General features: G+C 49.9%; 1 pseudogene; it reads right to left on the bottom strand.

The window, feature by feature from the left end:
- On the bottom strand, nucleotides 9,536-9,960 carry LOC102175128 (annotated as a pseudogene).

Below are 11,620 nucleotides of genomic sequence, written 5' to 3'. Positions count from 1 at the left end.
ATGGCCAGCTCATCAGTCTCCCTGAGAGCAGGGACCATCTACAGCACCCACTCCTACCCACTCTCCCCAAGTAGTGGGACAAGAGGCGACTCAATTATCTTGGATAGTTTGGAGACAGAAGACGGTCCAGGATGGGCTCTTCTGATCCTTCTTGGCTGCGTGGGAGGAGAGAGTGGCACTGGCTTTGTGGCCACCATCACTGAAGCCCTAAAGACCAAAACTCACAGTTTGTGTAGCACAGTGTTAAGAAGACGGGCTCTGCAGCCAAAGCACCTGGGTTCAAGTCCAGTTCCACCATTCAGCGGCTAAGTGACCTTGGGTCACTAAGTTATCTAGCCTCTCTGTGCTTTTTTTCCCCATCTGCAAAATAGGATAAGGTAAGGTTGTTGTGAGGATAAGCACATACCACGGAGTTAGGGCTTATGGATGATCGTGACAACTGGGCTCAAATCCAGCAGCATCTCTGTGAGCTGGGACAAGTCAGTTAACATCTAAGCCACTACATACAAGCACAAATACATGTGTATGTGTACATAGGCACATATGTACGTGCACACGTGTGCATACACGGGTGCACACACTCATGCACACATACCCAGTGCTGTGTATTTGCTTACTATCTTGTTCACTATTTACTATCTTCCTTCCCCATCACAGACCAAAATGCAAGCTTGGTGAGGGCAGAAAATTCATCAGTGAAGCACCAGCTCCTAGCAAGGTGAAAGTGAAAGTCACTTCCGACTCTTTGTGACCCCATTGTCAATACCGTCCATGGAATTCTCCAGGCCAGAACACTGGAGTGGGTAGCCTTTCCCTTCTCCAGGGGATTTTCCCGACCGAGGAATCGAACCCAGGTCTCCTGCATTGCAGGCGGATTCTTTACCAGCTGAGCCACAAGGGAAGCCCTAGCAAAGTGTCTGACAAATAATAGGTACTCAACAAATATTTTCCAAAGAAACGGACAGATGTGGGCTTTCTTCATTCATAAAACAGGCAATAATAACCATCATCTGTCAGAAGTGATCAAGACAAGGCAGGAAAAGCCCAGGCAGTTTGCTCTCGGGAGTGGGAGGGCCTGGGACTAACCTTAGAGGTGGACAGCAGGGGGCAGCAGAGGACCAAGTCACTTAGGCTGGGCTTAACCAAGGGGGCTGGGAGAGAGGGGCCCTTCCGCAGCTCCTGGGAGGGCTGGGCTGGGCACCCTGAAACACCGCCCTCCATCCCCCTGTGCCCAGGCTTCCAGAGAGGCTCTAAAAGGGCAGATTCACTCCTTTGCCAAACCTCAATGGGGTCACAGACAGATTGTCACTTTCACAGAGCTCAGAGCCTAGTGGGGAGACAGTCTCTGAATGAGTAATTAAAGTAATCACTTTAATTAAAGTAATTAAAGCAAAAAAGTGTGTGCTCTAAGGCAGCGAGCGGGGTGCGTGGAACACAATGAGCCCGTGTTTCAGGCTGAGCTGTGATGGCTGAGCAAGTCAAGCAGGTGAGGAGGGAAGGAGCTGGGGAGAGCACTCCAGCAAAAGGAATAACCTGGGCAAAGGCCCTCAGGCAGGAAGAGAAAGGAAGGGACTCCTTGAGCTCACACAGTGAAAAGCAGAACCAGGGCTGGAGCCCAGGCTTTCTGGCTCCCCGTCCAGGGCTCCTCCCTTGTCCCTGGTTTTCCTTCCAATAAACTTCATCTCTGATGGAGCTGCCGCAGCAGCTGTACTGGAGGCAGAGGAATTTTGGCCCTGATACTGCCTGACCCAACTTCCTCAGTATATAAGCTGATAAGAGATTTTTAATTCTGGTGTCTAGACAAAGACAATGACCAAATGTCCTGCAGCAGATGAGACTGATAAGAGCCTATATTTGGGGAAAAACGGGACGGCCCTCTCTGTGGTCACGCTGTAGTGACCCTCGACCAAGGCAAAGGGACTGCTGGGGCGGCCGAGCTGAGCTTGGAGGCGTCTAACAGGGTGAGGGCATTGGCTGGGAGTCAGAGATGCTTGAGAAGGTCCAGTTAAGACTGACCTTCCTCTAGATGGACATTCCCGGGAGCCTGAGCTGGGGACAGGGCAACCCAGCGTTATCAATTGGAACAGATAAGGTTGTCCTGGAAACAAAACGAAGTCTACATCCAAGAGGCTTAAAACCACAAAGATCTATTTCTCGCTCATACAGAGTCCATCCTGGGTGCAGCAAGACCTCAAGTTGGCTCAGCGTGGCCCCTGCATTTCCACCTGGGCGGAGAACCCCTGGGAAAGAGGAGTGGCTGCCATTAAATGCTGCCACCTGGTGGTCATAGCTGGCAAAGCCCAAGCTCAAGCAGGCAGTTCTGTGCAATGGTCCCATGTGATGTGATCTGAGCGCAGATGTCCGGCTGCCCATCGTGGGATGCGCAGTCAGAGATGCCTGGGAAACCACCGTGGAGACAGCCCTCACTTAGCTGAGCATCCCCCAAAGACCACAGACCACCTGTCTCAGGCGATCATGTCACTTACTGAGCTCTTGCTATCAGCCAGGTGCTCCCTGGGAACTAGGATGACTTTTAATCCCCACAACAATGCTGCAGGTAGGCACCAATAATCTCTCCTATTTTACAAACGAGGAAACAGGTGCAGGAAGGTTTCAGCAGTTTGGTCAAGGCCACGTGGCATGTCCATGCCAGAGTAAGTCTACTCACCCGAACGTCTAGCCTTTGAAAAGAGGAATTCAGAAAGAGAGACAAGAGGAGGTTTATGAGAAGACGACCTCATAAAAAGTGAGATTTTGAGTGGTGGATGGATGAAGAGGATATTTAAGACATTTTCTGTTATGCCAATCCTGCCTTTATATCTTAGAGAGATTTCACCAAAGGTGTATGGCTTTTCAGTGCCTTTTTTTTTTTTTAATGATTCTTTGCAATTTTTTTAGAAAAGTTTCTAGCACACTGAATAGGGGATCTACTCTTTATGTAGATCCACCAACTATTAACATCTTGCCACACCCAGGCCACCGCTCTCTCCCTGCTCCTCCTCTGTCTCTCTGTCTTCGTCTTTCTCGCTCTTCACACACACACACACACACACACACACACACACACACACACACACACACACAGCTCAGCGTTTTGCCAAACCATTCAGCTACCATATTTCTCATGATGCTTCAACCCCAAACCCTTCAGCGTGCCTCTCCTAGGAGCAAGGACATTCTCCTATACAAACGCAAGCCCAAGATAATCCACATTCTTTGGGCAAATCACCCAACACAATGTCCACACTCGCATTTCCTCCTCTGCCTCCCAAACGTGCTCCGTGGCTGCTTATTGTTCCCGATCCAGGATCCAGTGAAGCGTCACTTACGACATTAGGCAGTGTGTCTCCCCCACTCCATTCCTCGTGACCTTAGACCCTTTGAGGAATCCCAGCCAGATGTCCCGCGGAATGTCCCACGGGGTTCCCATGTCAGCTTCAGGCCAAACGTTTCCATCAAGGTCTGAAGCCACCATCAGCCCTTCTCACCATGGCTGGGGCCCAGCCTGAGGGCCCCTCCATCATTAACAAGTCACCTTTGGGGTGATGCTTTAAGACTGTGAATATCCTGTTCCCCAACAACTTTCACCCCTTGCTCTTAGCATGCTTCCATGGTTGCTGCCTGCATCACTTACTGCATTGGAGGTTGGCGTGTGTGCCTAGTCACTCAGCAGTGTCCGACTCTTTGCAATCCCACGGACTGCAATCCCCCAGGCTCCTCTGTCCATGGAATTTTCTAGGCAAGAATACTGGAGTGGGTTGCCCTATCCTACTCCAAGGGATCTTCCCGACTCAGGAATCAAACCCACGTGCCCTGCCTCTCCTGCATTGGCAGACAGATTCTTTACCACTAAGCCAACAATATCCTAATTCTTAAGACAGAGCAGGCCTGGTTCTTTTGGATGTAGTATCACCTGAGCCTGTCCCAGGCCACCCAGTGCTTTCCAGGCCACACTGAACAGCAGGAGAAGGAGGGTGGTCAGGCTGCTGCTGAGGAGAAGGCTGGCACCTGCCCCAACTCCATCCTCGACTGGCTGTGGGGCCCTGAGAGATTACTGGGTCTCTGAGTAGAAATCTATGTTCCAACAAGGTCCCTGGGGGATCTGTGTGCCTGTGGATGTCTGCCAAATTCAATATTGCAGAGCTTCAGCCTTTCCAGGTGAGACTCAGATCAGCTCAGTTCAGTCACTCGGTCGTGTCCGACTCTTTGCAACCCCATGGACCGCGGCACGCCAGGCCTCCCTGTCCATCACCAACTGCCGGAGTCTACTCAAACTCATGTCCATCATGTCAGTGACGCCATCCAACCATCTCACCCTCTGTCGTCCCCTTCTCCTCCTGCCCTCAATCTTTCCCAGCATCAGGGTCTTTTCCAATGAGTCAATTCTTCGCATCAGGTGGCCAAAGTATTGGAGTTTCAGCTTCAGCATCAGTCCTTCCAAAGAATACTAGCGTTGCTCAAGTCTGGCTTTCTCAGAAAACCAAATTCTAATATCTGCCTGTGCAAGAAGCTGATGATGGCGATAATGGTGATAACGACGACCATAGATCCTTTTTTTAACAACAAATATCTGAGCTCATCTCTAAGGAAGGGAAATGAGCTCCGATATTTAACCAAGACTTCTGAATGACATATTTGTAATAATTAAGAAGATTGGAATTTTATGGGAGAAGGAGCCTGAGGGGTATTAACCAGAAATTCCAGCTGTTGGGTTAACTTGGGCGGTCCCAGGGCTACAGGGAGTTTCTCCCACAAGCCCCTCTTCTACAGAAGGAGAATGGGAAATGCAGCGGTTTGGGGGTGGCGGGGGGAGGGAGGCACAAGCCGACAGGGCAAAGGCTGCCATTGCCCTGAAATCTCCTCAGCCTTGTGCTTTATCTTCACAGTGTGAGCCAAATTCTCCTTCTGTTCCATAATAGATCCATGTTTTTTTCAACATGCTAAGATGTGTTGCATTCCCTTCAGCTGAGAATATGCTTCCTACCCGAGTGACCCCATGGCCTTGCGCCCTCTCCCGGGTACAGCCCCAGGACCCAGTGGTTTGTGAAAGTGTGAAGCAAGCATCCTAAGGTGACCTGCACACCTACCTGAGGGAGGACCCACCCGCAGCTGCAAGAGGGAGCAGGGAGGCTCAGAGGTGTCCAGAATCACCCTGGGTGAGATATTGCTGCTCCATACAAGCCTCACCTGGTGCCCAGTGCTTTTGTCTGCAAAGATTTCACTTCCAACCACCACCCCCGCCTCTGCTTTGGGTTTTATACAAACCCCATGGGCCCTGCTGGTCAGGGCTTCTGGCCATCCCCATTCTACAGGTGGGAAAACTAAGGCCGGGAGGAGGAAAACAACAGCTTGCCCAAGTTGACACAGCACATTAGGGACAAACTCAAGACTGGAACCCAGGGTTCCCATTCCCGGTTCAGAGCTGTCTCTCTCAAAAGACCCCAGAAGAAATGCTGAGACTCCTCGTCCCCTGGGATGTGTCTGTTTGCCAGTAAGTGGTTAAGGAGCCCACTGTGGTCTTGAGGCTGGAGTTCACCCACTGGACGGGTGGACACTGGCAATCTTCCCCTTCCTAGGAGGGCGAGGGTGTCTCTCATGTCATTCAGGCCACACAAGAAAGATACCCAACGGTTCCTTGCCAGTAGAAAAGGCTGGGCACCCCAATCCCGACCCCAGCTCGTATAGTGTGTCAGAGTTCACAGAGTGACCCGGCTGACCTGGGGCAAGTCCCTGCCCCGGGCCTCAGTTTCCCCCTCCGGGAGACACACCAGAGTTCGGGTTCCATGGCTAATTACCTTTGGCTTAGAACACAAAAATAGAGGCTTGATTTCATTCTCAAACCAAACATTAAAATATTTGTCTCCGAGGCAGTTTTGTCCCGAGCCCAGCCTTCACTCCGGCACCCAGCATCCTCCCAGCCCTGCGGGCTCCTCCGGCAGTGGTCCAGAAGCAGCCTGGGCACATCTGCTTCCACTCAGCATCCTCACCCAGCTGCTCTGCCAAGGACTTGGCCCATGGCCTCGCGAACTCTCCAGGGCTGCAGAGGTGGCGGATCCCAGTTAAGGAAGAGACAGAGGCCCCTGACAGGGCAGCCATTCAAGCTCCCAGAAGGCCCTCTTGCCCTGCAGCAGCAGCCAGACCCAGGGACCAGCTGGGCGGTTGCTGAGTGACCAGGAGGTCAGCCCCTGGGGAAGAGGAGGCACGAAGAGGCTCAGACACAAACCCTGCAGGGTGCAAGGTGCGGGCAGGGAGGAGAAGAGCCAGAGATGTGGTCCAGGCCCTGGGTGCCGGAGGGGAGACAGAGGGGCATCCGGGGCTGGTGATGGATGAGGCCACTGGCTTCCTCAGTAGAAAGACCTGAATTCAAATCTCTGCTTTGCAACCTCAGACACACCCCAGTGCCCTCTGTTTCCCCATCTGTCAAATGGGGCAGTAGTGTTACCAAGTCACACATTGTGAGACTTGAATCAGCCAAGATATACAAAATATCTTACACATCATACAGGCCAAGGAAACTGTTTTTGTTAATGTTCAGTCACTAAGTCGTGCCCAACTCTCTATGGCCCCATGGACTGCAGCATGCCAGAGTTCCCTGTCCTTTACCGTCTCCTGGAGCTTGCTCAAACTCATGTCCAATGAGTCAGTGATGCCATCCAACATCTCATTCTCTGCAAACCCCCTTCTCCTCCTGTCCTTATTCTTTCCAAGCATCAGGGTCGTTTCCAGAGAAGAGGCTCTTTGCTTCAGGTGGCCAAAGTATTGGAGCTTCAGCATCTGTCCTTCCAATGAATATTCAGGGTTGATTTCCTTTAGGATTGACTAGTTTGGTCTCCCTGCCATCCAAGGGGCTCTCAAAAGTCTTCTCCAGCACCGCAGCTCAAAAGCATCAATGCTGTAGTTACTATTATTACTGCTGTTGCAGTGGTCTCCACTCATCCACGCTGCGTATGTTCCAAGACCAAAGTGCATGGTTGAAACCACAGATACTACCGAACTCTATATATACTATGTTTTCTCCTATGATGATGAAATTTAATTTATAAATTAGACCCAATAAGAGATTAACAACTGCAACTGATAATAGAAGAGAACAATGAGTAAAACACACAATAATAAAAGTTACGTGAATGTGGTCTCTCTCATTCAAAACATTTTACAGATTGGACACCTTTTCCATCTTCACTAAGCACTCATCCTGTGCTGTGCCCCTGATTTAACAGTCTGCGGTCCAAAAGCAAAATGGCAAGAATTTCATTTTGCTTCTTCACAATTTCACGGATAGATTTGCTTTTGCCATCGATGTCAGCAACTTCAGCAAGTACTTATTTTTTTCTTAATTAAGTTCAGAATTTTCACCTCTTCACTTACAGGAAGCACTTTATGGCTTCTCTTTGGCAGATCCAAATCCCTGGCATCATTGCTCTGGATCTTTGGTGCCATTTTTAAGTAAAATGGGGCTTTCCCAGGTGGTGCAGTGGTAAAGAATCTGCCTGCCAATGCAGGAGACACAAGAGACCCGGGTTTGATCCCTGGATAGAGAAGATCCCCTGGGGAAGGAAATGGCAACCCACTCCAGTAGTCTGGCCTGGAAAAGTCCACGAACAGAGGAGTCTGGTGGACTACAGTCCCTGGGGTCGCTAAGAGTCAGACACGACTGAGCGACTTCACTTTCACTTTTCACTTTCATGCAGTGGAGAAGGAAACGGCAACCCACCCCAGTGTTCTTGCCTGGAGAATCCCAGGGACGGGGGAGCCTGGTGGGCTGCCGTCTATGGGGTCACACAGAGCCGGACACGACTGAAGCGACTTAGCAGCAGCAGCAGCAGTCACTCATTTGTGTCCGACTCTTTGCAACATTACGGACTGTAGCCCGCCGGCTCCTTTGTTCATGGGATTCTCCAGGCAAGAGTGCTAGAGTGGATTGCCATGTCCTTCTCCAGGGGATCTTCCCAACCCAGGGATCAGACCCAGATCTCCCTCATTACAAATGTATTCTTTACCATCTGAGCCACCCCATTTAATATTGCAGTGGCCAAAAAGTTTGTTTGGGTTTTCCTGTAACATCTTGCAGAATGATGTTATGCGAAAATCCTAACAACCTTTCGGCCAGCCCAATGTTTTTGGACCGCAGTTGACCGCAGGTAACTGAAATTGTGGAAAGTGTAACGGTGGTAAGGAGGCTGGGGTGGGGGATGGAATCAACTATACTGTTATTAACATTAATGCTGGAGAAAATGAAGAAGGTCCAGTTCACTATCTCACTTCCAATATATTGTCCCAAATGATATCAGCTTCTGGGTGTCCCTAGGCCACAACAAGGAGGACCAGAGCTGGAAGCCCCAGGGGGATGTGATAGGTCAAGCCAGACCCGGGAGCCAGGGTCCTGTGGCCTCGACTCCCTCAGAGAAGCAGGACCCACTGTCTCTGACTTCCCAGTTCTGAAACTCCAGATGTCCTCACTCCACAGGGCAGGCTTTAAAATCTATTTTAAGGATGAAGGACAGTAGAGCAAGGCTTATGAGTCCCCCGAGACAGAGTGACCTGCCCTTGGAAGTGAAGAGAGTGACTTTCTAGCTGGAGAGAGGCCACCAGGTCAACCTGACTTATGAGCTTCATTCCAGACACAGCAAGGACTCGGGCATCCAGGCCGAGTGTGGGGGCTGTGTTATGTGAGACCCCACTCCTGGGACCTGGCCACTTAGGGAAGGGGACTCACTGCCCCAAGTCACAGCTTCATTCTTTCCCTGAGAACGTGGCCCTGCTGGTTCATTGGTGGGTGCGTGAATATTTGCAGGGGGCTTACTTTGTGCTGGGCCCTGGGCTGAGTCTGGGAACACAAAGGGCGCACAGACATGGTCCCCCTGCTCCCCCATCAGGACACAGGAAATACACACACGCACGTGGAAGAACTATAGCTGAGGACTGTGAAGAAAGCACACGAGGAATGCGACTGAGAAAACTTGGGGGATGACTATTGCCCCCAGGATGGTCAGAGAAGAATTATTCAAGGAGGAGACAGAGGATGAGAAGGTACTAGGTGGAAAGAAGGGGCAGGGGCGAAGATGCTCCCACTTTTCTCCTTCGCAAGGTCCTGTGACCTTGCAGCTCTTCTCACTAAAGTTGCACAGTCTGTTTCCCCATCTTGAATCTGGACTTGGCCATGGACTGCTGTGGCAATAGCTTTCAGGAGACCTGACCTACACTGAGGCTTGAAAACATGCTTGCAGGAGTTTACCTTCCCCTGGATTCCTGCCTTCACCCTCAGCAAGCCTGCTGGAGAGATGGAAGAGACATATGGATGAGAGTCAAGTTGTCTCAGCCTTTGTAGCCAAGGCCAGGCTAGACCAGTCAACAGCCCTCGAATCACCTTCATGTAAGGGAACCCAGCCAAGGTCAGCAGGGCCACTACCCAAACCACCACTGACCAAAGATGCATGAAAGGCCCCAACCAAGATCAACCAATCCCTAACCAGACCAGCATAGCAATTTGGCTGTCTCACTGCCTCCTAAGAGAACATGGATTTTTTTTTTTTTTAACAAGAACTCAGTTTTTTATTTCATCATTTCTTGCATTTGAAGTACTCCTCGATGACATCCTTGGCCTGAGATTCTTTGCCATAGTCCTTAACCACCTCACAACTGCAACCAACCACTTTATGGGGTTTTCCCTCTCTGTCAGTTTTACAGAGGCCTACCCATTCCCCTAGTTTCTTCTTATCAACCTTGATAAGGTTGATTTGATGCTCAGCACAAAGGGCCTCCACCAACTTGACATACATAGGCTCATCACAGCTGGATGCGAGCACACATAGGTGGGCTTGGCTCTTGTCTAAAGCTTTGGCAGCTTCATGAATTCCACATGCTAAGCCATTTTGGATGAGGGCGGTCTTCAGCACCTGTTGCAAAGCAGTATTGCTGTCCATTCATTACACCTCCAGCGGCAATGCCTTCCTCTGCCATGGAGGTGGGTTACCGGTAGAGCCAAATCTTGAATGCACCCAAGCCTCAGCCTCCATGCGGCTCTTTGGTGGCAGGGAAAGAGGGATGATTATTTTTTTAAGTCATTAGGTTTGGGGATGGTTTGTTACCTGGCAACAGTTAATTGATACAGGAGGAGAGCATTCCAGGCCACAGGAATCGTATTTACAGAGGCTCAGAGGCAAGGAAAGAGCTTCATGAGTTGAAAGAAACAAAAAAAGGCCAGAACACCTGAAATGTGATAAAAGGACCAGGTAGGAGAGAGAAAATGAGATCCAGGAGGTGGGTGGGAGCCAGATCGCGCACAGCCTTGATAGGGGCTTGGATATTTTTCTAAGTAGAAAGGGGAGCTAGTGGGAAGTTGTAAGAACGTGGTGGAGCAGGGTCAGAGCAGTGCAGGCATGTAATGGATTTCCTCTCAAAACTTCCCTCTGGCTGTTCTGGAGGAAATGAATTAGAAGGAGCAACAGAGGAAGTTAAGAGGCCACTTGTAGGGTTCTTCCCTTTGCAAAGTAGGGGCTGGTTACAAAACCTTAGAAAGTAGGCATACGGGGAAACAAGCTTAGGCAAGGGGACTGAAATGAGTGGGATGCAGCTTAAGAACTGCTTAAGGGGAAATTTATAGCTTCAAATGTTTGTATTAGACACGATAGGTTTCAAATCAATTATCTAAGCTTCTGCTTGATGAAGCTCAAAAAAGAAGAGCAAGTTTGAAGGACTCAACCTGATTTCACACCTATGATGGCACTGTAGTGATTAGGGCAGACGGCCACTGGCAAAACCGCTGATGCAGAGATGAAAGGGAGAGGATGAGTTCCCAAAACAGACCCAAACACACAGGGCCAGTTGACTGTGACAAAAGTGCCAAGATAATTCAAGAAGGGATCAACTTAAAAAAATAGAAGAACTTGACGTTTACCTTGTGCCATATACAAAAAACTGATGTGAAATAGATCATCAGTTCAGTTCAGTTCAGTCGCTCAGTCGTGCCCAACTCTTTGCGACCCCATGAATCGCAGCACACCAGGCCTCCCTGTCCATCACCAACTCCCAGAGCTTACCCAAACTCCTGTCCATCGAGTCGGTGATGCCATCCAGCCATCTCATCCTCTGTCATCCCCTTCTCCTCCTGCCCCCAATCCCTCCCAGCATCAGAGTCTTTTCCAATGAGTCAACTCTTCATATAAGGTGCCCAAAGTACTGGAGTTTCAGCTTTAGCATCATTCCTTCCAAAGAAATCCCAGGGTTGATCTCCTTCAGAATGGACTGGTTGGATCTCCAGGCAGTCCAAGGGACTCTCAAGAGTCTTCTCCAACACCACAGTTCAAAAGCATCAATTCTTCGGTGCTCAGCCTTCTTCACAGTCCAACTCTCACGTCCATACATGACCACTGGAAAAACCATAGCCTTGACTAGATAGACCTTTGTTGGCAAAGTAATGTCTCTGCTTTTGAATATGCTGTCTAGGTTGGTCATAACTTTTCTTCCAAGGAGTAAGTATCTTTTAATTTCATGGCTGCAGTCACCATCTGCAGTGATTTTGGAGCCCCCCAAAATAAAGTCAGCTACTGTTTCCACTGTTTCCCTATCTATTTGCCATGAAGTGATGGGACCAGATGCCATGATTTTCGTTTTCTGAATG

The sequence above is a fragment of the Capra hircus genome, chromosome 8 (genome assembly GCF_001704415.2).
Source record: "Capra hircus breed San Clemente chromosome 8, ASM170441v1, whole genome shotgun sequence".
NCBI classification, from domain to species: Eukaryota; Metazoa; Chordata; class Mammalia; order Artiodactyla; family Bovidae; genus Capra; species Capra hircus.
This window is presented reverse-complemented; position numbering and strand designations above follow the sequence as displayed.